The sequence below is a fragment of the Stylophora pistillata genome, chromosome 3 (assembly GCF_964205215.1).
Source record: "Stylophora pistillata chromosome 3, jaStyPist1.2, whole genome shotgun sequence".
Lineage (NCBI taxonomy): Eukaryota > Metazoa > Cnidaria > Anthozoa > Scleractinia > Pocilloporidae > Stylophora > Stylophora pistillata.
Window position 1 is genome coordinate 27,065,096 of NC_142521.1, and position 24,000 is coordinate 27,089,095.

Below are 24,000 nucleotides of genomic sequence, written 5' to 3' on the forward strand. Positions count from 1 at the left end.
TCCTAATTTTCTCTATTTCTATTCAACTATGATGTGGGAACTAGGGTGATTTAACTAGACCCATGAAATTGTAGTTATTGCACTATTAGTTAGTATTACGCACTTTTCCATTGTTTTCTTTTAGTTTCATTTAATTACATTTCATATAATTCCATTCTTTTTCTTTTAGGTTTGACTACCACGCACTTACTGTTAGATACTATTTCACGGTAAATTATTATCTTCGCGCCATAATCAATCCTTTAAATTATGTTTTGTGATATTATTAACCAATCCGAGAATAATAAAAAACGGCATTCGAATATTCATGTTTTGTATGCAATATTTTCAATTTTGAAAGAACAGAAGTGCGAACGAAGTAACCGAGAACTTACTACAAAATACTTCAGTTGCTATAAAATTTTAATAAGTAGGGAAAGAGCTGCTCAAGTCTATATGCTAGATTGAAAGATACCCCTGTTATTTTGATTGTTGCAGTTTATTTTGTTTTGGTAAGCGTTTGTGGAGTATCCCATAGTAGTAGTCTTGCTCACAATTATTGACGTTAGGACTGAAGCCAGCCTCTTCTATGTATTTAGTGGACATAAGTGCTAAGCTTATTTCCACGTTTCATTGCAGTTACAATTGAATTCGCATTGCTATATATGTTATGTGGCAAGGAGTTGCTAGTAGCGTTGTACTCAAATGTAGAGGGCTTTGCTTTCCTCTGTTTTGCCAGGCTCCTTGCCAGTTATTGTAGACAGCACTTTTTACCTTACGGTATCTATGAGTGCCTTTTGCAGGTTATTCATAATTAAATAGAGATTACTTCGATTAAAATACACGTTTTAAATCAAAGTTCTAGTTCCCTTCCTATTTGGAATCTTGTCTCCACAGCTTCTACTTCGCTGACATAATCATCAAGGTCCTCTTTCTCCTCTTGGGAATCAGTTACATTTCGCTTCAAGACACCACACTTGTTAAGGGCTGACAGCCTGCTGAAATATCTTGCAACTTGATGTGTTGAAAGCCATTCCTCTTTTGAAAACAATTTATCTCCATTTGACGATCTTTGACTCTTCATTTTACATGCAATATCAGCGGGATTTGCTTTAACACCGGTTTCCTCTCCTTGGAAGAATGTTTGCTGCAAATAAGAGCGAACGCGTTCGGAAAATCGGATTGACTTCTTTGATTTCTTCATTGCCCAACCCCCCTCCAGTAATGGATTGTCAGCTGATACTGATGAGGATTCTGTTACCGACGGTACACCACCAACCTCACCTTCGACATGGTCTCCTGTAACAGTTTTAGAGGTCTCTGCCCACTTTGTTATAATGCTGTCATAGTCCGATTCTCTTTCTAACTTGATTAGGTGGCGTCCAACATCGAGATGTTTCTCTAGACCTTTAAATTCCTTGTAGACTTTGACACATCCTTGTTCAGGGCAGGAATAGGAGGCGATCGATCGTGTTGCTGACTCTGCTTCGTCTGATTGCATTATTTGCACCTCCGTTGGCGCTAATGGTCCAACATCTTGGGCCTGCGATGCTCATGCACGAAAGGTGCCGACATCTTGTAACGGTTGGCTAAATGGCTGGAGTTCTTTGATACCTGTGGGACCTTGTGGAGTACCATACTTCTGAAGCTGTGCCAGCGAAAAAAACCTACCGGTGCTCACATTGTATGCCTTCCAAGCTCTCAGTCCAGCTGACTCGAACAAAAAATTGTTCAGTGCTTGAATTCCAGTCATGCTATGTTTCGTCATATTTTGAAAAGAATCTTGGATTTCTGCTACAGTGGCATAGCAGACCTTTACCCCACCATACGATTCAATTGGAACCTTCATGTCATTGGCGGTGTTGATGTCATTTCCCTCATTTATAAATCGCCGCATGTGACTTTTAAGAGTGGCTATATGGCGGTTACAAACATCTTTGCCGGCTTGGGGATCGCGAAAGTCATAGCGCAAGATTCTGATTCCGACACGCTCACCGAGACTTGGCAATGACAGAATAAGATACGCATTGTGGTAGCACCCAGCGTTATCGGATCGCAAGAAAGCTTCACTGAGGTTAGAATAACTAGCCTTTAAGGCCACAAGCGTACTTTCCACGATTGATGCCACTGCAAACCAGTTTTGGGTGCATTTGTCGACAAGGTGGATATAGCTTCTTGTCTAGAGAAAAAACGGGATTGTATTACCTAATTAGTATATTGTCACCATTAGGCTTGCAGCTAATGTTGAGGTAAAGCTCTATATTATCAAAGAACCTACGCAATAGGGAATTTGTTGAAAGCATGTACTTGCATTTTCGGTTTACCCAACATTTTTACCTCCAGAATTTGCGTACAATGTGTAAATCAACTTTTTCTGGCCAATGTCTTCTTCACAGATATAACGTTTGCAAAAATCTTGGTTGCGGCATCGCTTTCACGTTATTGCGTTGATGTAAGTAAGTATGATGACCACTAGATTAGTTTATCACTCCTTCTGGTGCGCTGGTGTGATGAACACTAATCATAAATCAGTTGTAAGTTTTCTTTTTACTAGACGTCGATCTTAGTTAAATTACGCCCAGACGCAACTGAAACTCTACCTTAATTTCTCCGTCATCCCCCTTTTTGACAGCAACAGAAACATGCCATGACTTTCCTTTCTTCCCAAACCAATCTCGCTGTGTTTCCCGGTAACCGATTGGGAGAAATTTCATAGCCCAATCCATAATGATAAGTACTTGGTTATTGGCCAGGTTCTCGATAACCGCACTTTTTGCAGTGTTCTGGTGAGCCGCCCTGAGGATATGCGCTTTCCATCTATCAATATCAGGAATTGCGTTATCCACATCGTACTGTAACTCTTCCAGCTGGTCTTTAGTGCTAAAAGACGTATAACAATATAACTTAGATAATATGCTTTCTTTTGAGTTTTGAAAACTTGCATATTGTTTGGTAAATTCTTCTCAAGGTTCCACTTGAAAACAAGTTGGTAAATATAACCTTAAAGACGGTTCAGTTCTCAAGCATTTCATAAAAGTTTAAAAAGATAAAAAACCATTCCAGCCTTTGTGATATGACACTGAGATTGATAGTTATTTGTCACGTCATCTTTGACTGCTAGTTACATATCGTGGACTTCAGTTGCATACTGTATTCAAGAACAAACGAAGGTTGTGAGGAAACCAGATGGTATCAACTGTAAACACATATAATCACCTGAATTTGACTTCTTGTGAGTCAAATGCCAACTGAAGGTCTGCTATTACATTCTTAAGATCCTCGCATCGATCACAGTTGACCGTGTGCAGATGTGCACAGCTTCCGTGGAATTCTGGATCGGAACTACTCAAGGCAAATTGTCGGCAGTGGTCAAGACAAGGACTCTGCCTTGCTAAGTGGATTTTGTAATGGGTCTTTAAATACTGCCTCGCACTCTTCAAGCGGCGTTTCATATCCTTCGTTGCTTCTTCTTGTAGACCTAAAAAGATATATATATAAAACCCTAACAGTTGATGCATGTAGTTCCAGATGCTGTAAAACTGATATAAAAACATTCATTTACGCATAACAAGGGAATAAAGTATTTTTCAAACCTTTTATTACCAGGAAATTTCATAACAGTTTTACGGTCTAATAAGTTGCTCTTTCTTTAGCATTTGCTAACTTCAATGATTTTACTTACCGAGTGAGCATAACCTTTCTGCTGTTTCTACTAATGTGGCAAAGGCACACACACCATCTGTTTGAATGCTATCCAGCCCTGTGAGCAATTTCTTTTTAGAAGCCGCGCATACCTTTTGAAAAAAGAATTCAACTGCAATGTTTGACGCATATCATGCCTGTTAGTCTATCTATCTTATTTTTGAAGGTGCATCACACAAATAGGATGATGAACTTTACTTGTGTCTAAAACTATCTCGCACGAGGTGCCCTTGGTAAGGAACACCTACCTAGTGACATAAGTGTGAAAATAATAACATTATTGATGCAATATCTGTTTTCTTTAGATCTTAACATCGATCATAGGCAGCAGTCTGTACATCGATCTCCTTACTAGTAGCGATGCTACTCTGGGGTCTAGGACTAAGGTACCTTAACGGAGTAGAGACGATATTGAAATGTAGGCAGAGCAAAGTCGGTTTGTTTACTAATTGATAAGGATCAACGATGGAATTGCCTTAATTACGTATCGAGACTTTCTTCTATTTTCGAAACTGCTTACCTTAAGTATGTTAAACAGCGTCGATCGACCTAAAGGTTGAAATCCAGTCTCGGAACAGTACGATGTATACAGTTGGACAAGTCTCGATGCTATCACAGTTCTCACCACATTAGGAATTTCCAGTGTGTCACCATCGGAAAGTTTCAACTTTTTTGTTCCGTACGCGACATCTTGCAAAAAAGACGGACTGGAAACAAAATCAAGAAAGTGGTCAACCTTTGCTTGGTGCATTCTACTTCGCTTGATCTGTGGTGGTTCTATTTGTTGACCAGGCTCGTTAAGAAAAGCGTGTTTTCTTGCTTCGTCAATTCTCCATTTTGTAAGACCCGGAATTAAGGTCAATAATTCAGACCTCGAGTGGTCACAAACAAGAATAGAGAGTATCTGCTGTCTGGTATACCATGAGTTTGCTTCTTCATAGAGCTTTACGAGTCTTCCAAGAAGTTGATTATCTGGCCTGTTTCCATCCCTTCCACTGCTGTACCTCTCCATAACCCGATTGAAAAGCCAAGTGGACCGCTGTGGCGCAATTGCCTCCAGTACTGTCTCTACTGCTTGCACTGCTCTACGTTTGTAGTAGCGACTTGAGGAAGGGGACAAATTCAAAACATCTGTACAGAGCTGAGATCGAATGGGACTTACTCTTCCGTCCGCAGAGTTCCGGAGAAAGTTATTCAGAAAGGGAAGCCTATGCTGTACTTTAGGAGTTGGCTGCTATTCTAGCGACGTTTCGATCTTAGGTACTGATTCTTGTGAAGAGGACGAAAGAGCCTCTGAACTTGCATAATCTGACCCTACTAGAAGTGGCAGAGTTGATATTATCCCGGGACCGACCTCTTGTGCGGCGTATGAAGGTGCCTCAGAATTTACATCATCTGCCCCCGCTGGGAGTTGTGGGTTTGGTATTGCCTATAGAATTAAAAAAAAAATTTACATTACCGCAAAAATATAATATACTGCAGGTGCGTTCGTTTTCCCTTTCTTCAAGAAACCAAGGAAAAATGCAAAGAAGAAAATTTACCTCACTAGGCTGTTCTCGGAGTGATGACAGAGTAAATCCAGGCTCGCTGACTGCAGTAGGATCAAGAGAGGGCTGAGTGTCAGGTGATGCGGGTTCAACGACGAGAGCAGCACTGTGTTCGCTGCGGCATAATTTGCAAATACCTGTAATAGTTCGTAGCAGAAACATTAAAATATATTTTAAGAGGGTAAAAGAGAAGGGGTCCAACTACATAAATTAGTTGGCATTATATGTCTTTTTATATCGATTGCAAATAGTAGATTTGCAACAAAAAGAAACCCCTCTTCTAAAATCATTGTCGTTGGCTACGATCTTTTTACCCTTCTAATTATCAATTGCTTGTCAAACACTGGATAAGACACTTGCCTAGTTTTTTTTTCAAGTTCGTCATTTGCAATCCTTTTTTTTAAGTTCACCATTCTTAACGAATAGCGATCCTTGTTCCGTTCTTGCATCTTTAGTGTTTTTCTGCCCTATAAAACGATCATTGCAAGGTTTCATTCTATGTAAAGGCAACTCTTTACGACTGTAAAAATGACTCAAAATATTGTGACGTAGCTCCCTTAAGACCAAAAAAGCAAGATCGTCTAGCCATTACAGAACTTGAACCTGTTCTAAAGTCGAAAGTTATCGACTACCTTTTACCTTGTGTGCAAAGTAAATGGTCAAAAAATTATTTTTCAGGTCCCTGTTGAAACTTTTCTGTCACAAGAAGTGAGCAGTTATCGTCATATTGACCTGCGAAATGAACTATTTACAAATTCTGTTAATTCCCTATCCAGTTTAAGTATTTTCACTTAGTAAGAACAAGGAATACCACTGGTGTCTATCTAATTCTACAGGAGAAATGATTCCAAACAGCAAAAAATAACAAAACCATACCTGCACCTACGGGAACAAGAACTCTCCATTTCTCTAGAATCTCTTTATACATCTGTAGGCTTGCTCCTCTTTCTGGTTTTCGTCACTTAATGCCATGCAGAGGATGGTAACATTTGAGACTTGGTCTCCACCAGGTGCCTAACGCAGCGCGATGCTTCGGACACACTGTCATATCGTCCCCCATCACATCAAAGAATCCCACTCTAGCTAAAATGAGGTCTTTCTCCGACCTAACAGATGTTTGGGCAACCTTCAGTTGTCGCAAATGAGATTTGATATCCCTCGTACAGGATGACAAAGGGAATAATTCATTCTTCCCTGGAAATCTCGCTGAAAAATCACAAGTGCTCTTGGAATGCGAAGAGAACGAACAAGACAATTGGGCAGCCATAGCTTTGAGTTGCCGCTCCAAAAAATCTACCAAGTAACTAGTAAAAACTACGGCGAGACTTCTCTGGGAAGAAAAGACTACGTGCTATTTTGATATCTTTTTTTATTTTTCATGGCGACAGTGTTTACATTAGCCTGATTGAAGGATCTCTACCTCGAAAACAATCCTGCAATCAGACTTTACAAAGGTGAAATAAATTAAGTTTATTTAAAGTAGAATGTGGATTGACTTTCAAGATAGACTTTTATTTTTTTCGAGCTCTGGGAATTTCATTTCTGAATTCATGCAAGTACATGTGACGGGAGCACGTGTCACGCCACTCACCTAAATTTGCATGACAGCTGTTTTTTCTCCAGAAGGAAATTAGTTCAAGTGCATCCTAGGTTTGATAATAAATTTAACAAGTATGGAAAGTAAAAAAATGTGCAAAATATACCTCGCATACTCTGTTTTTAGCTGTTGACTTCCAGGATAAAAACACGAATCGTTGTAATTAGATTTACTAATAACTGTCAGTGAATTGTGTCAATATCTACGAATTAGTACAATTAATTCAGCGCCTTAACTATGCAGTTAAACACCGGTTAATACTTTTAGAGCCAAAAAAACAAAACAATTGGCGTCATATATACCATAACGCGATTTGATTCGGCTCATTAACTAGCAGCTTGTGGTCACATTTGCCTGTCACGCACTTCGGAGGAATCAACATTGCCTGTCACGCACTTCGGAGGAATGTGATCACGAATGTTTCACAGAGGCCAAAAATTTTTTTCGTCAGAAACATAGCACTATGATTGGGTTTTACTGTGATTACATGTTGATTGACATGTAACGTTGCCCATTGGAGATATTTGCAATTAAAAAAGCCTAATTTTCGGTCTCTTAAAATTGTCGCGTGACATGGTTGATTATGAAATGCTCTCGATTGGCGAGGATGATTTCAAATCAATCCAACTTTGAACCTTCGATTGCTTAAGGTTCAAAAAATTGTTGGATGAAATGAGATTAAAATCCACCGCATTCTATCAGTGTGGGAGATGTTTTTTGGAGGTGCAATTTTAGGGCTGATTTCGGGGTTTTATCCCTGGGATTTGATGTGAAAGCCCTTGTACCCCAGGGATTAACCGGGAGCCCAAACTACTTTGGACTCTTGAATAACTTTATGATCTTAATCATCTGTGAAAGTTTGAGAGAAATCGATGAGATGGCATGTGTCACACCTGCCTGGTCCTCTCGTGGACAGACTCTTAATGTTCATACATCTGAATATCACTTAATAAGGGGAGGAACTTTGAAATCACTGAAGTTGTTGGTCTGGTATATTGCATGGTTTTTTCCTCTGCCTGTAACATAATTTTCTTCAAGCCTTATAATGGGATATCAGACGTCATCTGAAAGTCTTTTGTTATTAGGAAGCTACTTATAGCATTATTAAAGCAAGTAAACTTGTGCATTTTTTATCCGCCCTGGACTGAACGAAAATTTGAGCAAATAGATAACTCTTGTATTGCAAATACTTGGAAGGGCAGTTATGTTGCACTTGGTACAAGTTACAGTTTTCCTTAAATCTGTGATTCACTATTGGCTGTACATGTATTTTTAATCTTAATATCAATGCAAGGGGAGGAACTGTGATATTACTTGAGTTGTTTTGTCTGCTATAATTTTCTTATTCCCTGCCTGCAACATGATTTTCTGTAAGTCTTCTAGTGGGATATCAGATAATGACATCTGGGAGTCGGTTGTTATGAGGAAGCTGCTTATGGCATCATTAAAGCAGGTAAATTTGAGAAGTTTTTCTCCTTCATAGTTTGAATGACAATTTGAGCAACTAATTTTGTATTGCAAATGCTTGAAAGAGTGGTCATGTTGCAGTTGTTACAAGTTACAGTTTCGCTTTCAAGTTGTGCTTCGTTGATGGTCATGTTACATACTATGCAAGAGGCAGTACGCTTGATCTGAACACCAATGCAGCGGCCTTCAATGGTGTTGTCTTTTATTTCTGGTGTGATCAGATTGATGTTCTGTAAATCATCAATTTCTTGAGGGTCAGTGGCTTCACTAGTATTTAAATACTTGACATCATCAAAAATGCCAAGTTTCAATTGTTTGAAGTGGTATGTTTTCCCAGCATGAATTTTATCAATTATGCCTTCCCACAAGACCAGTTTTACCGAGTTAGTTTCATCAGCTATAAGACAATCGCTTTTATATTTTGCCTTCTCACCATCTTTTATAATGACTTGTTTATTTTCCGCCTTCTTGAGGACTTTTGCTTTGACATCTACAGTTTCGTATTGATCTTTTCCTAGTGCTTGAGTAATTGTGCATAGCTGGTTGCTAAAGCTTTCGTTAAAAGAAAATGACAGAGAAGCTGGAGAAATTTTTGCATGTTTTGTAATGGTAAATTCTTCTTCTCGTGTATGGAACCTTTTTGATGGTGTTTGTTTCACTCCAATAATCTTCACTGGTGATTTATTAAGGAATGCTTGGTTTAAATTCGTGCGTTTTTGAGGTGAATAGCAAACAGTACGTACTGCTTCCTCTTGCCCTGTTTGAATGCGGCAGTTGAAGTAGTTAGTAGTGGAATTTCTTGCTGTTTAAACCTCTGTTAACAAATGTACATATCCTTCTATGGATTCGTCTAGAAAAAAAAATAGAAGAACAATTTAGTAATTTTGTATTTGTGGCTCAGTCAATTCTATAGTTGCAGACAAGGTTTATATCTCCTCCTCCTCCCCCCCCCTCCCCCCCCGCCATTCTGTTGACTGCTTAGCATCCTACACTGTTGAGACTGGTAGGAACCTTAACACAAGACTAACTGAGAATAAACAAGCGACTAGAAATGGCGATGTAAACTATCACATTTATGAAGATCACTGACATATTAATCACAGAATCGTGAATGGGAGTCTGCTGAATGCTTAACATACAGTACTAACTAGTTTCAACAACTGACTTTGGAAAGTTGGTTTGCTAACTTAGAACACAGACACATCTCTCAACAGATGTCAACAACTACCCACGTTACCAAGGACTCATTAATGACATAAACAAACTGATGAACAATAGATGGATCACAACAGACCAATGACTGTTGACAAACTACACACGTCTTACAGCCAATTGGATCATGGCTTAACTGGCCATAGATCACTTTCATGAATGGGTGGTGGTTTAATATATTTTTTTTAAATTTAAATTAGCCCTTCTGACCTCGTTCTCCGGTACAAAATTCAAAAGAATACATTATCTCGAGCAAGGCCAGAAGGGCTAATTTAAATTTAAACTAAAGAATTTTCATCCGGCAGCCATTTATGAAAGTGGTCTATGGATCAGACTTTACAACATCATCAACTGACAACTATTATTTACTTGACTCTAACGATGACTTGCAAACAGGTGGTTGAAATGTCATTCACCAACATATTTTTAGAACTTCTTTCACGCGGATCACACTACACAAACTATTGATACTCCTGGGTTCAAGCCATTTACTTTATAAAAAAAGCTTTTTTTTTTACCTGAGTCTTTACTTTTGCTACTCTTTGTTGTTGTTGATGTACTCTTACTAAAAGAAAAGAAAAATGAGAGAGAATTAAATTTGTGGGTAAATGAATGTAATTGTGTTCATTAGCTTCAATGGCAATGGGTTAATGTATTAAGAGATTGCTAGGGTCTTATCAGGACACAAGAACTTACCTTGAGTTTGACGCCATGTTTGGAATGTCAGTTACAACTGTACTGTGAAATAAAAGTAACAGTATTTTGCGTAGTTACTAAAAGTTGGAATCACCTGAAACCACCTGAAACCACCTGAAACCACCTGAAACCACCTGAAACCACCCGAAACCATCTGAAACCACCTGAAACCACCTGAAACCATCTGAAACCCCCACGGAAACCATCTGAAATTACCTGAAGCCACCCAAAAAGCCATCTAAACCCACGTGAATTAAACATTATCGCAAATCGGTATCTTAATTTTCAGCATGACGCAAAACTTCTGTATTGCTAATTTACTCTACTTTACGTCTATTTAATCTGTTATCTCACTGTCACTGACAATGAAATTAGTTTCAGTTTCGCGACGCATTCCAAGATCTCGTTTGATAACAAAGGGAAGAGAGATAAATCTTGTAATTACACACTGTGTACACGTTTTTCGAGCTGCGCGGTCTGCGGTCTGCGTTCTGCGTTTTTGAGGTTTGTGTTAACGAGACACCTGAGTTGCTTTGTACGATTGTACCAAAAATGATTTCATATAGTAGAAGTACTTTAACGTTAAAACAGATATTCCGAGATCTCGTCTGATAACATCAATGACAAAAGAGAGATAGATAAATCTGGTAATTACACACTGTATACACAAAGGAAAACTGATTGCGCACACGTCGACTGACTCAAAAGGCACACACATAACCTAGGCAAGACTGGTACGGCTCGACAGTGGAGGGTCGTAACTGCGATATGTTCACTAAGAATTCAACTCCAATGTTTACATAGCAGTTTCGCTTACGCACTCCGTGATCTCGTTTGATAACAAAGGGAAGAGAGATAAATCTGCTAATTACACACTGTGTAGACCTTTTTCGAGGCGTGGCTATTCGAGGTGTGCGGTTTGCGGTGTGCAGTTTGCGGTCTACGGTCTGCGTTCATGTCTGCGTGCTTTCATGTAATTTTCAGGTAATTTCAGATGGTTTCAGGTGGTTTCATTGGTGGTTTCAGATGGTTTCAGATGGTTTCAGATGGTTTCAGATGGTTTCAGGTGGTTTCAGGTGATTCCAACTTTTAGTAACTACCCAGTATTTTGACCAATTTTCATATTTGCAGCAAAATGAAGTAGTTTGTAATGTGTTTGATATACGTCATGTAGAGTCGTACAATGTAAATGTCCAAGTACAAGTATAGCTAATTTGTTTCTTCTCAGTTTAATGCCATTACCGTAAAGAAAGCTCCTAGTCAATGAACATAATGAAGGTTCATGAGTAGTATGAGCATGTACCAGAATATTAGAAAATCAGGAATATCTCTTTCTCTCTCTTCATGCAAAACAGTTTGATATTTAAACTGCCTTATTAAAGCAATCAACAAGTGCACAAACTGACTTGTGATCTGTAAAATATGTTTCAAGTACTTCTACCTTAATATTTGATATGGGTATGTTAGTATAAACATGATCTATGCAAGTCTTGTTATCTGTGGTGTAAGATGATACAAGCTGTTTATATCCATGATCTCTTACAAATAAGTTATACAGTGATGTTCTCTCTGCATTTTCTAGCCAGTCAATATTAAAGTCACCAATTAAAACATTGAGTTGCAAGGCCTGTGAAAATAAAACATTGGATAATGCAGAACACATTTGCACTATGGGTACACTAGGTGAGCGATATATGCCAAATATGTGTATGTGTGGAGCAGTCATTAGTCTGATAGCAGTTATTTCAATCCCATGAGAATTACAGGAGTACGGATAACCAGGATAGTAATCAACGCGACTATAAACTGCTGTTCCTCCATATGGTCGGAGATTAGTAGTTGTTACTGTACCATCATTTCTAAACAAACTATAGTTATCAATAATATATGCACTCTCATCATCAGAGTGACAGAATCTTGTCTCTGTTGAAAATATTTACATCAGTACTACTGTAGTTCAGGTCACTTTGCACATCTTCAATATGTCTATGTAAAGACCTTGCATTTAAATAACAAACTTTTAATAGCACTTGATCAGCATTGTAAACGGGATTTATGCACAAATGTAATTTAGCTTCAGTTCTCAACCTTTCCATTTCTTTCTGTACATCATTATTTACAGCTATTTTGTCTTCACAAAGGTCTATTATGTGTAAGCCTTCTATTGTTGTTACTCTGCTTAAACCTACATAGTGAATATGAGGTATTGCTTTTCTTGCATCAAAGTTGACAACTATTTTATCAACTGTATCACCTTGTGACCTGTGAATGGTTTTTGCAGCAGCAGGACGTAGTGGAAATTGTTTTCTTAAGACCTGTGCTGTTCTATTTCTACCCACTGCAAACTGTGATGTAACTGGTTTAATGGGTGTCCATGTAGGTTCAATGCCTTGCTTATAAAGATGTCTATTATCATGTCTTGCTTTCTCACCAACATCAGGGCAATCAAATTGTACCCAAATAATACCTGAAGGTTTGCCAGTTTCTTGTGTTTGAATAAGTTTGATTATGTTACCAGCACCATTTGTCAAGCCATCATCAGTTCTTACATTGAGGGAGATATCTGTTCTTTCACCAACAGCTAGGTGCAACACTGTATGCAATTGACTTGTTTTGTTTGGTTGATCAAGTGGAATCTGTTTCAGTATTTTTTTCCCTAAGTTTCTCAGCCCATGTTCCTTGAATAGAGATACAAGATAAATAACTTAACCATGATCCATCCACATTGCTTTCTATAAATCGCTCAGGATTATTTCTCAAATACTGGACAGCCAATGCTCTAATTTCTAGGTGATGGTTGGAGTCGCCATATAACTGGTGTGATACTGACTTAAAAAAGCAGTCGCCTCCTCCACCAACATCAAGTGGTCTTAATCCATGTCTAAGTAGCCTGTAGTTTAAGAGCAAATCACCTGTAGTATTGGATACTAATGCCAATGAACCAGTTTTGCCTTTTGCAACAGGACCTGGATTTAATTCAACATCTCCAGAGAGTAAAAGATTTCTTTTTGATGCATTAATTGCGAATGAACAAGTGGCACACTTAGCTCGTAAAAGATAATTACTAGAGAAACTTGTTTGCCTTTTAGTGTGTCTGATTTTCCACAATTTATAATTACAAGCAATGTTGTGTAAAACAGATGAAGCAGGAACTGATTTTTTGAGCAAATTCTGCACTTTTGATCTCAATTTTGGAAATTTCAATGACTGGATAACTTTTCACAGTGATATTCTAGATGGTTCTCTATCTCGAGATCTGTATGGTTTTACTGCTAGTCGCCTGAACGGTGTATGTGATCTAAATTGCAGATCGTTTTTCATACCTTTGAGTTCCTTATCACTGATTATTGGTACTTTTGTAACAGAATCAATAGCTGAATTGTGTTTTACAGAACCTGGCACAGCTTTCAGGAATACTCTAACAAGGGTGCATTTTGCAACCACATTGCTTTGAACAAAATATGTCGGTTTGATTTCTTCACGGTCAAAAGACTTATCCACACTATCGTTTCTGTCAAATATTTTGTCATAAGCAACATTGCATGAAGCCTCATCAGTGTGCGTTGTCTTCCAAAGGAGGTTCATTGTCTCCCAAAGGAGGTTCATTGTCTCCCAAAGGAGGTTCATTGTCTCCCAAAGGAGGTTCATTGTCTCCCGAAGGAGGTTCATTGTCTCACAGAGGAGTTTCTTTCCGTCCCAAAAGATCGGGACGATCCTCAAATCGGAGCTAGTGCAGACAACTCCTGTTAAGTGCTTTTCTACGGAAACGCGGCTAACCTTTTGACAGATATAATGTCCAGCACATCGTCCACGAGTACTTCTAAAGAAAAACGATGAATGAAAATCAATTGTGCTCAAACTAAAAGAATAGTGGATCGCCAAAATTTTGACAATGTTCGAATTCGTTGCTCGATAACTGTTGGCAAACAAACAGGTCTGTCCATTCACTAAATCTCTTTCAAAAACATCTGGAATGGTGCGGAAAGTGTCGAACAGTTCTTTACAAACATACGAGTTACGTATTCCTCGAAAGCTGCGCCTGATTGAGTGGGTAAAAATTAATAGAGAGAAAACATTTTTACTTACCAAATATCGTTATCACTTCGTACACCCGCTACGCCGCTTGTTCTGCTCCTCATCAATAAACGTGGCTTACTTGTCATTTCGGGTGCCATCGGTACAGCAGCCAAAAACAATTCCGAGCGTTTGCAGACATTTATCGCCAACCATATTTGGAAGATCGGATATATCCGTATCCTAGTCGTTGGCGATCATTGAGACCCGTCCAAAGTCGTGGAAAAGACGGACTACCGAGAACTACCGTATCAAACTTTTGGTTAGGATTTTGGCTGGACAATAAGTCAAGCTTTCGCTCCTTATATGTCCTTATCTATTGTTTGAAGGAAAAGGGTTTTTTTGTTCGCAAGACAAAGGTTAGTAATCACCGACGCGTAGCCAGCTCACCCAGCGCAAAATTTAAATTTCTTCGGAAGCGATTAGTGTTACAAACACAGCCTTTGTGGGGGAGATTGTGGTAATGATTGTTGCAGCCTAGACACATCTAAAAGGGGTGGGGTGGGGAAGTTTGTGTCAAGAAGAGCGAGGTCTGGACGATAAGTAAGCGAAAAAAAATGCATAATAGCTTTAATAAAACGACTCTGAAAGTTGATTGAAACTTTTCGGACACTCGTGAACCATTACAACTGCAGCTTCTTCCTGAATTCAAACTCTCCTAGGCTAAATACAACTTATACAAGTCATTTGATCTTTTTCGGGCCCATTCTCGTGCCCAACGCCCATTTCGCCTCTCTTAGCCTGAGCCGGCTAAGAGAAGCGAAAACGGCTATTGGGACGAGAATGTTTCTGGCCAAGATACTACTCTTCCCAGTGGACCGCTGAGCCCAACGAATTTTTTTACCGCTTTAAAAGTAATGTTGTGAAATCAAACACGTAGTACATTGAAATGCACTTGACTTTGACGTATTACGTGATGTTCATTTAAAAACGTTACTCTAGAGCTCAAGGCGGCAAAAAATTCGTGGGTGTAGCAGTCTACTGAGGAAAGTAGTGGTGCTTTAGCAATCAAACTTGGAAGTTATTTGTATTTGCATAAAAAACCGCTAGTTCACAGTCGAATCAGAAGTGTCTGTTAAGTTGGCGCGTTATCATGCTAAGAACTCTAACTGTGAAAAAAAGTTTAAATCCTCCGCTTTTCCCTTTTGCTCATTTTCCTTAGCTCCATTTTATGACGCGCAATATGAGTAAAAAATTTGGCGCCAACTTAAGATACACGGAGGGCGGACAGTAAGAAAATGATCCTAAAAATTACCTCTATTAATTAACTGCGTGCGTGCCGGCAGTTTAGATTCTTCAGCACAATGAATATAAAAGAAAACAAGTCCGCAAACCAAAGGGAACAAAGAAAGTGTGACTTCACACCTTTTTACGTGTAATTGACCTCACTTTTCCTTCGTCTTGCGCTGAAAACTTAGCACTCTAACAGTGAAACAAGGCTTTATCCCTCCGCTTTTTCCCCTTCCCTCATTTTCGTTAACGCCATTTAAAACCTGCCATGCGACTACAAAAGTTAAAAAGAGAGCGTTTTTCTCTGCCTATTATTGTAGTGACCTGTTGTAGTTACACTCAGGCAACGTTTATAAATAGAGGGAGGCGGCAAGCGAGCAGACTAACTAAGCCTATTCTTCTAAAGTTCAACAATAGCATAATAAGGCTCGCAAACCCTATCCAGAGTCAGAAATCGCTTTCTACAGTTTGCGAATGAGGGTAACGCTAACACTATGAGTAAGTTTTACGAAGTCTCCAAAGTACTTGACAAGTGCGCAGATGCCGATAATCGTGTTCAGTTTCTTGTTCACTGGCGCGGTTATGGGAGAAAGTACGACTCTTGGGTGGACGCCGAGGACACGAACGAGTACCTGAAGCAAGTGTTTCGCACTCGAAACCAAGGTAACCCTGGCTTGCTTCAGACCTTGAGCGTTCTTATCGCCGAAAAGTTGAAGATGAAGAAACCACCGTCAACAAGCATTGTGAGACGTGTCTCTGCAACTATGCCGATGGATCCCGAGACTTTCAGAGAGTTGTTCAGTGGGCTACCTTCAGCACCAAATCTTTTGCGAGCGGCTAAATTTTCAGTGCCTGTTCACGAGCTTGACACGATAATGCCTGCTGGATGGTCATTAAATACTTTCAAAACTTCAACTACTTGTCGGTTGCAGCCCGGCAAGCCTGTTGAGTTAGCTCTATTAGAGCGAAGGAAAGTATTTTATGATCATTCCAGGTGTTTGCATTGTCAGGGTGGAAATGGTGCACCCGTCGCTTGTAAAGATGTGGTGCAGAGGATTGTTTACGGGTCAACTCTACTGAAGGTCTTATTCTACCGAGAGCGGAATAAAGAAGCCCAGAAGAAGCCCAAGGAGCATACAAGGCTAACTTGGGCAAAACCCAGAGTAGTCAATAAGTAGAGTACAGTTCGGTGACTTACCGTTGGGTAGGTCCCGTAAAAAAAACGGCTCCTTTAGGAGCCACCACACTACGAGAAAGAAATGACCAACTTGCAATAGATCGTGTTACTCTGTTCTTCCACCTTACTCTTTTGCAGCCACTTAGTAAAGAACTATTTCCCGCCTTGAATGAGGAAGCCGCTGGTTTGATTTCACCCATAACGAGATTCGCCCATAAAGCGTTTCGCCCGGACGTGTAGTGTGTATATGAAATAACATTTTCCTTACCAACAGAGAGAAAGTCAGTAACTTTTCATTTAACTTGGATGAATTGCCACATAAAAAGCAGATATTTCTACCATTTTAAATTCCTTTCAAATTTTTGTCTTGATTTGCCCACAATACGTGTGTAAGGGATAACATTTTACATACTAGCACAGAAAAAGTCAATAACTTTTCATTTGGCCAGTTAACTGATAAAAGGCTAACAACATCTTATCAAAGTTGTCACCAACTTGTAATTAGGACCGCGCGTCTATTCGTAAACAACACAGTGTAATTACACATTGTTGCTTTTCGTATTTAAATTACATGACTTCACTTTGGAAACAATGGAACAATAAACTGTGCCAACTTTGCACCATTCTGAGTAAACTTCAGTTTTCTTTTCAAGTTGAAGGTGGAAATTTTTGTAAGACAGAAAGTTTCTTTTGGTTAGAACTTTCATACCGCACGCTTTGCGGGAGTCAGAAAAATTAACGCTTTCAACAGCTGGACTCTGGGTCAGATGGCCCGGGTTCAATTCCTGGCTGGGGCTTGACATTGTGTCCTTAAGCAAGACGCTTCACTCACATTGCTCTGTCTTCTCGGATAGGACGTATAGCCGGAGGTCCCGTCTCCTGCACCAATCAATTAGTTAATTTCGGCAGGGGACGTTAAAGAACCCACACCACGAGATTAGTGTGATGTAGTTTGGCCTGGTTAGTGGGAATGGGGGGAGGGGGCATCTGTAAAATTTCTTTTAATTGTAAACTGCCGCTGGCAGTCCGGAAAAGTCCCCCGCACAGTGTTGTAAAGCGCATTAGAGCATTTACATGGCTCCTTTAGGAGCCACCAAATAAAATAAAAGTCACTGACCAACTATAATAAACACAGCTTCAACTTATACGCTTTTAATCTCCAAATTTCAATTTACACTCGCCCAATGCAAATTGAATTAGTTTGTTGCGGGCTTGTTTCTCTTTTCACTCTCCCCATTTCTTCTTTCACTAGGAGTGGCGCTCTTTGTCTGCGAACCTACGGAAGTGAAGACCAGTAAATTCGTGATTTTATAATTAGACAAGTATGTCTTTTATTTAAAAAAATGCAGCATGTCGATGTAAAACATTGTTGCCACAAAATTACGAGATATTTTGTGTTTTAAAGACTTATTTTCGCCGAGCTTAAAAAGAAAATAATTTTACCATTTTCCAGCAAATCCCGTATTGTGGGCTGATCACTTAAGAATCTGGCTGCGAGCAGCACCATCCGATCCCTGTAAAATCAACATTGAACTTAAAAGAAGCACCAAGCTTCGCAAACTTCAGCTTTAAAAACACCAGAAAACACAACTTACCAACGAACAAGGTAATCTGCCGGCGGCCACTCCTGAAAATGAGTACAAATAATTGAATGCTTTTTTTTTCTTTTTTTTTTTTAGTATCTATATATATATATATATCGATTTTACTAAGTCTTGTATGTCTGTTAGGCAGCTGTGCATACGTCGACCGCAACATTGGTATTTTGATTGACTAGTTTTTTGAGTAAGTTGCAAAATGCTCCATGGGTGGCCGGTGATTTTATATTTTATTTGCGTGACGCGAAAACTGAGAATATTTCGCGCCTATTCTTGGTGAAGTTATTCATTTTTCCTGAACAAACATCGCGATATAATACGTATATATATCACCTATTATATGACTATCTTTAAATCCATAGCCCCTACTATATAAATTACTTATACTTACTACATCTAATTGGGCGAGATGACCCTCTAGGTACGACCCTAGCTCCTCGAGAAAGTCAGCGACCGGGGCATCATTGAATGTCAGCTAAAATTTGAAAGATTGGCAAGCGTTAAAAATAATTCGATCCGAGTTATTACAACAAAAATACGGCGCAACTGAACTATTTAAAGTCATCCCTCTTACCGTTCGAATTGGTTCCTGCCCAGGTGCTGACATTTCTTTTTGCTTTGGTCAGTGAATCCTTCAGTACACACGAATGAATTATCATTGACTTCTTGTGAACGACTATACTTTTTGGTAAGCGGTAATTCAACATTGAGTCTGCGTACGCTTTCAAGAATATGGCAGTTCGCGGATGACAAGGTCGTATTGTTCTAGTAATGGAACGGAGATAAAATCCGTCCGGTGCTCCCGTTCATAAGGCTTGGAACCCCGTCTGTATGCAACATTAGCGGGTTTTTGCAGTTTGAACTTTGATAACATCTCTGCACTGAACGATCGAAGGTTGTGATTTTCAGGTCGCGTGGATACACGTAGCTTACCCGAATTGAAATGATTGCATATATTTGTAAGTCGACTATATATAAGACAAAACCCAATGGACAATAAGTTAGTGACATGCGGCTTAAAACGCGTTAAGCATGTAATTCGTTAAAGAGTAAGCGGCACACGCGTTTAATTTTGAAATTCTCATCAGTGATCATAAACTGATGGTTGATAATTCTTAAAACAAAATTGCGTGGACTGTTCTACCCTCTGTTTATTTTATGTTGGTTGACGGTTAATGAGACAAAGCCTAAGGGGCAATAGTTAATTACACTCTCATTTTAAAGACGAACTATCTGGGCCCTGTCCGAAAAGCGATATCACTCAAACGTAAGGTGTGAAATCACACTTTCTTTGTTCCTGAGGCTTGACAACAACAGCATTGTTTCTTTTTCAATCCTTGCGTCAGTGGTTGAAAAAAGACACGTACGCAGTTTTCTTTCCTTTCTTTTCATGAAGAGGAAATTTCCAGGATCAGTTTTTTTTGCCTGCCCTCTTTCAAAGCCTAAGATGCAGTAGTTAATAATCCTCTCATTTTAAAGACGCCCTTTAGCATTGCAAAGTGTAAGGCTAAAAGCTGATTCTTTTTTTTTAGTGGTTTTCCTAATTTGTAGTATTTTTTTGAACTTGATGAGCACATTGTTTTTTCACGTTGTTGTCTGTCCCTTTGTGCGCGTTTCTTTTATGTTCCTTGCGTCAGTGGTTGAAAAAAGATCGCACGCAGTTTTCTTTCCTTATATATATTTCTCGTTTCGTCTGTTGACAGTGCCTTTCTGATTCCTTTTACCTTATTAGATAGCTCTTAAAAAAAAAATGAAAGCTTGCTAAATTTTTTCAAAACATTCCTGTTAGAAGTAAGAAGTTCTTGAAATTACGGCTGTTTCCATCATGAGATTTACTGATCAAATTTGCCAGTCAAAACTTAAATGAAATGTCAAAAATAAAGTGTCAATCTTGTTCAGTTGGTCACGACTTTACTGTGTTCGGTGGCTCCTAAAAGAGCCGTTGTTTGATTGGTTGCTCATAGTGCAGTTACAGAAGTGTCGATTTCACTTTCTCCTCCTCTGAGCATGTTCTCGACACTTTCAACCACAGAACGATAATTCTCCATTACAGAAGACAAATCTTGTTGTTCTGGTAAAGATGCAACTGTCTCTTGCAATTTGATTTTCTTTGCTTTTAGTTCCTCCAATAAATCGAGGCGTTCATTGCAGATGTAATCTAGGATTTCACGCTTTCGATCCATGCTGGCAGGAATTCTTGAAATGAAGTTTTTTTTCGCGCGCGCTCATAAATAACCGCTGTGAAATATCCTCCCACAATTGGTTTCTCGCACACGTTTACCACTTTGTATATAATTTGTGGGTAGAAGTATTTTTTGCACTTGATGAGCACATTGTTTTTCAATCCTTGCGTCAATGTCGCTTTTCGGGCCCTGTCCGAAAAGCGACATCACTCAAACGTAAGAAGGTGTGAAATCACACTTTCTTTGTTCCTGAGGCTTGACAACAACAGCGTTGTTTCTTTTTCAATCCTTGCGTCAGTAGTTGAAAAAAGACACGCACGCAGTTTTCTTTCTCTTCTTTTTATGAATGGGTAATTTCCAGGATCAGTTTTTTTGCCTGCCCTCTTTCAAAGTGTAAAATGCAATAGTTAATAACACTCTCATTTTAAAGACACCCTTTAGCATTGCAAAGTGTAAGGCTAAAAGCTAATTCTTTGTGATTTAGTGGTTTTCCTAATTTGTAGGTAGAAGTATTTTTTTGAACTTGATGAGCACATCGTTTTTTCACATTGTCGTCTGTCGCTTTGCGCGCGTTTATTTTACATTCCTTGCGTCTGTGGTTGAAAATAGAACGCACGCAGTTTTCTTTCCTTTCTTTTCTTAAAGAGATAATTTCCAGGACGACCAGTTTTTTTTGCCTGCTCTCTGTTTATTCTAAAACGGCTTCGCGTGGGCAAAACAAAAACAACTTTATAACAAAACAAGTTCAACGCGAATGGAAAAAAATGATCGCTCTCAGCTTTCCGAGAACGCTTACTTGCAATAACACGACTGGAATAAATCACTTTTACTGATAAAATACCTCGCAAACTTCTATATTTATTTATTTACTGTGTACTGGAGTGGAGCATTACACGTTAGGACTCTATCGCAAGCGACAAGTTTACACCATGATTACAACTCGAATCGCGTAGTGGGAATCAACTTTCGTGAATCATGTCGCGTCCTTCCGACAGACGCGTCATGTCGAGGTACTGACATTACTAACTCACCCCCTGCTAATCTGTCTGTGTTTTCCCTAGTAGGCTCCCGTGGGGAACCAAAATGTCATCATTAAAAATTTGCGGACTAGAGCGAAGTTAACCTGAGTCTAAGTTCGCGTCACCGAACAGAAAAATACCAAAAGACAGACAACAAAAGCTTCATTGTCTTAAAAAATCCTAACCAAAACAATAGGCAAAGTTTGATATGCTCGAGGTCCATCAGAATGTTACTGAGTTAAATCGACTGCAATTCTCATGATCTTATTGGCTCCCGAAGTTTCTTTTGTTACCTTACACATGCGATGGCATAAAGGATGCTGTTCTAACAGCATCCACAAAAATGCCTTCCATAAACGCCATTTTCGCATGACACCCCTGCTCACAGTAGGTGATAGTTAACCCTTATTTGTAACTAAATAAAAAAGGCCTGTTTTCTTTAGGATTTGACCAAACTCCATGAAATTTGAACAGATATAGACTTAAATGAGTTTAAAAGATTGACGTGGTAAGTGTAAGACCACGCCCACCAGTTGCCATGGTAACTCCAGAAAACTTAAGTTAACTTCTGAGATTATAGCAAAGTTATCTCAGCAAACATAACCCACAAAGCAATGACACTTTCTAGAGACATTTACACTGTGCAATGAGTGAAACAGTTTTTCAGTATCATCAAATCAATGTCGTTCTGGCATAAAAAAAGCACATTTCCATAGCAACAAAAATAAAACTTCACAAAGACTAAAACTAGTTCACTCATTGCACAGTACAGCCAAAACTACACAACCTGTGAAAAAATCATGCAAATTCATTGAAGACTGGCAAAAATATGACTGCCACAAGATACACAATTCTTAAACATATAATTTTAAGAAAACTGCTTTTAAATTCCAAGACATGTGCTGTGAGAACAATTTACCATAACATCCTCCCATTCTGTGAAGAAAGTTATTTTCTTGAAACTGTGGTGCACCAAGAAGTAAATAATAATTTGAAGGCTTTTCTCCAGCTAGATAAAATGGTTAAATGTGAAAAAGTTAAGTTCTCTTCATGAACTCTACTCTTTTGGAGTGACCACAACTTGAAAAATGGGTTCCGCATATTTTATCTCCACAGTTTGCTCTCTATTAGTGGATGGTAACACCTGAATGTGTTTCTTGGACTTCATTTTCTTGATTCCTTGTTTAACTGATATCTCAGGCTTTGAATCAAGACCAAAAGCCCCTGAAGAGTATGACACTTCCCCTTTTGACTTCCGCTTTGCGCGTAAAATCTTCCTTTGTTTCTATACTTCACAGACACTTTTCGTCCAGCAGTTATGATCCTTCTTTTGTCTTGATCTCTCAGGGCCCTCAACATACTTTGACCAGGATTAACCCCACTGAGATTCATAATGACTGCTTTGCTAGCTGCCCCAGTGTTAAACACAGCCACAGTTTCACAAACAGAAATTCGAACTTTGCGAACTCCAACAGAGGTAGCTTTGGAACACCTGGACCACAATTTAGAATTGACACTTTCATTCTGGTTTTGAGTGAAACCTTGAAGACATCTTGATAAAAGAGCATTATCTGACAATCTCTTAAAAATTGGGTCCAGGTCTTTCTTGAAAACTGAAGGAAGACGCTTGCTGTCGTTGTAGGTGTTTGTCTTATTATGCATGTCAGCCCAGAACTTACACCATGCATCTTTACCCTTTGGACAGTGTCTATGCTGCTTTTCCAGTGACATGTCCTCGTCCACTATCATATGACACTGAATTGCTTTAATGCTTTCTTTCATTCCTTGAAGGCTCCCACAATTCCCTCTTACAGCAATACCATAATAGTTTTAAATGCGTAAAGGCTGATAGTTTCGAAAGAAACTGTTTGGGGCTGCGTCGGTGGGAGTAACGAAATAATTTGGTTATATCAACAAAGTTGAAATGGTAAATTGGCCACCGTAATGATTACAAAAGCTGACGTTTCGAGCGTTAGCCCTTCGTCGGAGCGAATAGAGGAATTGTGGGTTGTGTGTGCTTTTAAAGGCAGAAAATGGAGCTACGTTATTGTTGGGTGCATGGCAACGAGAAAAACATGAATAAATTAGTGGAATGAAAAGCGTTCATTGATCCCTGTGGGATTTAGACTGCCGGTTTGAAAGATGAGCTTTTGTTCAAGATTTTTACGGCTTTCCGTGCCACCTAAGTGCAAGCAAAGACCGCAGATTGCCATATGTTGCTTAGAATGATTAGGTAAATAAATGCGGTTGATAACTTTGTCAGTGAGCCTTCCCTTTCCAGCAACACCTTTTCCATCTGCCAGCTTTCTTCCCTTCATATCCTTTTTATACTTTCGGAGAGCGGTACCCATTCTCTTCTGCGCATGGCCCACACACTCCGCTTTGACCACAGGATATTTGTCTCCAAATTTTGTAGTCATGCCTTCTCTCACTCGACCAAAAGAACTACTGTCACCATTTCCGACAAAAGTTGTATACTTGAGAATATAAAAAGTAGAAAAGGACAAATTCTAAAGGAT

General features: G+C 39.1%; 2 long non-coding RNA genes and 2 pseudogenes across 3 annotated transcripts in view; all 4 read right to left on the reverse strand.

The window, feature by feature from the left end:
- Positions 1–5,378, reverse strand: part of LOC148735383 (uncharacterized) — a 5,994-nt pseudogene extending 616 nt beyond the window's left edge. Inside the window, exons 1-6 of the transcript XR_015999044.1 lie at positions 5,223–5,378; positions 4,202–5,110; positions 3,662–3,773; positions 3,196–3,457; positions 2,580–2,859; positions 1–2,158 (exon numbers count right to left, since the gene is read on the reverse strand). The exon at positions 1–2,158 is cut by the window's left edge and continues 616 nt beyond it. The product of XR_015999044.1 is annotated as an uncharacterized LOC148735383 (transcript). The remainder of the gene's footprint in view (positions 2,159–2,579; positions 2,860–3,195; positions 3,458–3,661; positions 3,774–4,201; positions 5,111–5,222) is intronic.
- Positions 5,379–8,985: 3,607 nt separating this feature from the next.
- On the reverse strand, positions 8,986–10,270 carry LOC148735384 (uncharacterized). The gene is made up of 3 exons (XR_015999217.1): positions 10,201–10,270; positions 10,023–10,069; positions 8,986–9,142 (listed from the first exon to the last, which is right to left on the reverse strand). It is a non-coding gene; the product is annotated as an uncharacterized LOC148735384 (long non-coding RNA).
- Positions 10,271–10,728: 458 nt separating this feature from the next.
- On the reverse strand, positions 10,729–13,785 carry LOC148735385 (uncharacterized; annotated as a pseudogene).
- A 4,032-nt stretch (positions 13,786–17,817) lies between these two features.
- LOC148735386 (uncharacterized) lies at positions 17,818–19,217 on the reverse strand. Its single transcript, XR_015999517.1, has 2 exons — positions 18,125–19,217; positions 17,818–17,957 (listed from the first exon to the last, which is right to left on the reverse strand). It is a non-coding gene; the product is annotated as an uncharacterized LOC148735386 (long non-coding RNA).
- Positions 19,218–24,000: the final 4,783 nt, after the last annotated feature.